Raw genomic sequence first — 5,350 nt, 5'->3', positions numbered from 1 at the left:
AAATCTCATATGCATGTATATGTATGTATACACACCCGCATTTGAATATATACATGTATATAAAATATTATAGAAGTATATATCATACAAAATATTTACATTATATTAATAATTTGCACCATGTTAACTAATATCAATTAATAAATCATTAATATTGTATTTAATATAATATACGATATTAACATGATATATAAGATACGTTACACCCAGATTATACACTGACGCTAAACACTTGTTCATTGTGGAAATGACAGCAACTGAGACCAGAATCTAGATTTGCTTTCGCTTTTGAAGCTTCTAGGGAAATCTGAGTATACAAGATGTAACTTCCCTAATGAGTTCTTTGATGTTTGGTTGGCTTTTATCCACATTCTCGCTGTGTCTGCTCAAAAAACATCACCAGCCACCAATGCTGTCCTCATTTAAAGGGTTCTTATCACAACAGATGCATCAGGGTTAAATTGTCCAGACAAATGATTTCGTGACTCTGTTGGAGAAACTTAAAGAGTAAGGGGTTAGTATCCAAAATCTATAAAGAACTTACCAAACTCAACACCCCAGGTCAAATAATCCAGTGAAGAAATGGGAAGAAGACACGAACTGACACTTTCCCAAAGAAGACATCCAGATGGCCAACAGACACATGAAAAGATGCTGAACGTCACTCGTCATCAGGGAAATGCAAATCAAAACCTCAATGGGATACCACCTCACACCTGTCAGAGTGGCTAACATTAACAACTCAGGCAACAACAGATGCTGGCGAGGATGTGGAGAAAGGGGAACTCTCTTGCACTGTTGGTGGGAATGCAAATCGGCGCTTTCTGGAAAATGGTGTGGAGGTGCCCCAAAAAACCAAAAATAGAACTACACTATGACCCAGCAATTGCACTAGTAGGTATTTATCCAAAGGATACAAAAATGGTGATTCGAAGGGGCACACACACCCCAATGGTTATAGCAGCGCTATCAACTATAGTCAAGGTATGGAAAGAGCCCAAATGTTCATAGACTGATGAATGGATAAAGAAGATGTGGGGGCGCCTGGGTGGCTCAGTCGGCTAAGNCAAAAAAAAAAAAAAAGATGTGGTTTCTCTATATGTATGTATATTTATGTATGTGTATATATATGTGGTACACACACACACAGGAATATTATTCAGCGATGAAAAAGAATGAGATCTTGCTATTTGCAACAACATGGGTGGAACTAGAGGGTATTATCCTAAGCGAAATAAGTCATCAGAGGACGACAAATATCATATGATTTCATTCATGTGTGGAATTTAAGAAACTCAACAGATGAACATAGGGGAAGGGAAGGAAAAATAAGATAAAAAAAGAGAGGGAGGCAAACCATAGGAGACTCTTAAATACGGAGTATCAACTGAGGGTTGCCAGAGGGGAGGTGGGGGGGGGGATGAACTCAATGGGTGACAGGCATTGAGGACGGCACTTGTTGGGATGAGCACTGGGTGTCCTATGTAAGTGATGAATCACTGAGTTCTGCTCCTGAAGCCAAGATGACACTGTATGTTAACTAACTTGAATTTAAATTAAGAAAACAACAACAACAGTAAAAGAGCTATGCATGGGGGCGCCTGGGTGGCTCGGTCGGTTAAGCATCTGACTCTTGATTTTGGCTCAGGTCACGGTCTCACGGTTTGTGGGATCGAGCCCCGTGTCGGGCTCTGAGCCCACAGCACGGAGCTCGCGCAACCTGCCTGGGATTCTCTCTCTCTTTCTCTCTTCCTCTGCTCCTCTCCTTAATTTCTCTCTCTCTCTCTCTCTCTCAAAATAAATAAATAAGCATTAAAGAAAAAGACCTATGCGTGTTGTTCTTTTCTAGAAGCTAGAGACAAGAGAGTTCACCCATAGGTAGAGCAAGATGGAACTTTCCCTCGGAGCAGACCGCCACTTAAAGCTATGTGGGTCTTCAGTAATTGTGCAAGAATTGCTCCAGCTCCTTCTCGAGTTCCGTCCCAAGGGTGAGATCTGCCCAGCTTGAGGGTTCCCACTGGAAGTGAAAGATGGCGTCAGGAGGGGGCCACGTCTCAGTTGAGGTTTGGCTTCCAGCCGTCAGAGAATGCTGTGTGCACGCTGCCCATTCCTGGTAAATTCTGGATGATTATCCCAAGAGCTGCTTGCGCAGGGCTGACGCGGAAGCCTCCGTCGTGATGACTCTTTGACAACATGGACGGCACGACGCCGTTGGGGGAAAGACCTTCTACATGTTGTAAGTGTAGGCTCCATGGCAAGCCTTTTCACGGACATTGTCTTGGTGGACGCAGGGACTTTGAACCTTTAGTTCTCTCCTGCCCTGGTGACAATCCTGGACATTTCGTGATTGCTTCCAAAAGGGCTTCAAAAAGTTGTGGAAAGTTCAGCGACATTAATTTTCATAGCCCATGCTGGCAAACGCAAATGGTAGACTGTATCGTCAAGGCATCTGGGAAAAGGCGCCCATTTTCCAGATAAATGTACTAAGGTAAGAAGCGGGTAAAAGAAGTGACTTGTTAAAGATGATGCTGTTTATTGGTACCCAAGCCTGCTTTCATACCCAGATCTCGGTAGGGGATTAAAAATGACTTAATGGAGACAGAGACAGGCAGACACTGGGAGAAGCTGGGGATTTCAGAATAGGGTAGCATGTCCCAAACTTGACCGACAATTGAAGCCTTCAAAGCGCGATAAACCTACAGATCCCTGGGGCACCAGTGTGATTCAGTCGGTTAAGCATCTCACTTCGGCTCAGGTCATGATCTCATGGTTCGTGAGTTCGAGCCCCGCGTCGGGCTCTCTGCTCTCAGCGCAAAGCCTGCTTCGAATCCTCAGTCTCTCTCTCTCTGCCCCTCCCCTGCTCACTCTCTCTCTCAAAAATAAAATAAATACTAAAAAAAAATACAGATCCCAGTTGAGTGTCCGACTTCGGCTCAGGTCATGATCTCACGGTTTGTGGGTTCAAGCCCCGAGTCGGGCCCTGTGCTGACACTTCGGAGCCTGGAGCCTGCTTCGGGCTTCTGTGTCTCCCTCTCTCTCTGCTCCTCCCCTACTCATGCTCTGTCTCGGTCTCTCTCAAAAATAAATAAACATTAAAAAAATACAGATCCCTAGGCCCCATCTGAATAAGTAGGGCCAGTAGGGGCCTAGGGCTCTGCGTTTTTGACAGGTGTCCTGGGTCATTCTTGTTATCAGGCAAGATAGGGGTGTGGGAGACGGAGGGGGGCGAACTTTATTTTGGATATAAATACACACAATTGTGCACTCGACGGCAGAGTGCGGACGAATAGTGGAGAAGCACTTCCCAGACACTCTTCAGACCGTTGAGACCTTCGTCCAGAAGAGCTACCCTCTAAAGGGGGGCTGTGCACGCTGTAATAAGGCTGCCCTGGGAGCCTTCAAAACCCAACTGAATGAATCTCTCAGAAGGGAATCAGATGCAACCCGGGGGAACAGGACCAGAAGGAGGACCCCACTCCTAAATGCCTCCATTTTTAAAAAAATTTTTTGTTATTATTTATTTTTGATATAGAGAGAGACAGAGCGTGAGCAGGGGAGGGTCAGAGAGAGAGGTAGTCACAGACTCTGAAACAGGCTCCAGGCTCCGAGCTGGCAGTCAGCACAGAGCCCGACGCGGGGCTCGAACCCACGAACTGTGAGATCATGACCTGAGCCGATTTCAGACGCCCAACCGACTGAGCCACCCAGGCACCCCTAGATGCCTCCATTTTTATGCTTCCTGTGTTGGGTCAGGGATGGGTGAAGATGCTAGGATTGCCCCTTTGGTTATTTTGGCCAGGAGAAGGTTCCAGAAGTCACACTGCTGAGTTGCCCATTTTCATATGGTAGAAAGACTGGAGAAGTTGTTCACATTCCATACTACTGCCTGTCCTGCTATCTCTTTGAGAACTGGGCACAGAACCAGTTTACAGGCCTCGCTGAGCATGCACGCAAAAGGCTTGGCGTGGCGGGAGGCGCATGTTTTGTGTTCAGCAAATGCGACAGATCACCATCGCCCTCCTTGTCATCAGCATCGGCGTCATCACTGCCGCGTTATAGATGCGCCTTCTAACCAGTCATGGAACTCTCCATGCCCTATGTCCCCATTTAGCTGAGGCTTCCCTTCCCATGGCCGCATGCCAGGGCGTGGCCATCTTTGATGGGATTGGGGTGCCTGGTGTGATGGGGTGCGAGTGAAAGAGGCTCTCTGGGAATTTAGATATGGATTCCATCTGAGAAAGAGGGGATGGGGCAGGGGTGCCATGAGCCGGGGTGATTGGTGGCCCCCAGAGACTGGCTGACTGCTAGACTCATGGTTGCTGGATGTCAGAGTTGCCTCAGGTCCTGGAAGCTTCCAGGCTCAGTTTTAGGCCAGGATGAGCCTGACCACAAACTCCTTTTCCAGAGAGTGGGTTCACAGACTCTTTGCCCCTCATCCCCAGGAAGGCCAAGTGGCCTGACAAACTGAGAGAAGGGGGCCTCGTTGAAGCACGAGGGAAAGTCAGTGGGTGTGGATCGGAATGTTGGCCCAACTGAGACTCAGTTTCCAATTCTGGAAAAGGAGATGATGGGGCCTCTTCTACTTTACAGGAATGGCCAGAGGACTCAGGAAGGTAATGTATGTGAGTGTGAATCTCTTTGAAGTATTCAACACAAAAGGGGAGCCCTTTTGCACTTGCTGGTGGGAAGGCAAACTGGTGAAGCCACTCTGGAAAACAGTATGGAGGTTCCTCAAAAAATTAAAAATAGAACTAGCATATGATCAGGCAATTCCACTACTAGGTATTTATCCAAAGGATACAGGTGTGTTGTTTCGAAGGGGCACACGCACCCCAACGTTTAGAGCAGTGTTAGCAACGATAGCCAAAGGATGGAAGGAGCCCGAATGTCCATCGATGGATGAATGGATACAGAAGATGTGGTAGATATACACAAAGGAATACTACCGGGCAATGAAAGAGAATCAAATGTTGCCATTTGCAACAACGTGGATGGAGCTGGAGAGTATTATGCTAAGCGAAGTAAGTCAGTCAGAGAACGATAAATATTATATGATTTCACTCATATATACAATTTAAGAAAAAAAACAGATGAACTTAAGGGAAGAGAAGGAACAATAAGATAAAAAGAGAGAGGGAGGCAAACCATAAGAGACTCTTAAATATAGAGAACAAATTGAGGGTGGCTGGGTGGGTGGTGGGTGAGGGGAGGGGCTAAATGGGCGACGGGCATTAAGGAGGGCACTTGTTGGGATGAGCACTGGGTGTTCCACATAAGTGATGAATCACCCAATTCTACTCCTGAAATCATTATTACGCTATATGTTAACTAACTTGGATTTAAATAAAAT

The 5,350-nt window shown here is 46.2% G+C and overlaps 1 protein-coding gene across 1 annotated transcript in view; it reads right to left on the bottom strand.

Annotated features, from left to right (window-relative positions):
- DIPK2B (divergent protein kinase domain 2B) overlaps positions 1 to 5,350 on the bottom strand; it is a gene marked incomplete at its 5' end in the record, with an annotated part of 47,968 nt that overhangs the window by 12,879 nt on the left and 29,739 nt on the right.

The sequence above is a fragment of the Crocuta crocuta genome, unplaced genomic scaffold (assembly GCF_008692635.1).
Source record: "Crocuta crocuta isolate KB4526 unplaced genomic scaffold, BGI_CrCroc_1.0 scaffold467, whole genome shotgun sequence".
Classification (NCBI taxonomy): domain Eukaryota; kingdom Metazoa; phylum Chordata; class Mammalia; order Carnivora; family Hyaenidae; genus Crocuta; species Crocuta crocuta.
Note: the sequence above shows the minus strand (reverse complement) of the source record. Positions and strands in the feature narration are given on the sequence as shown.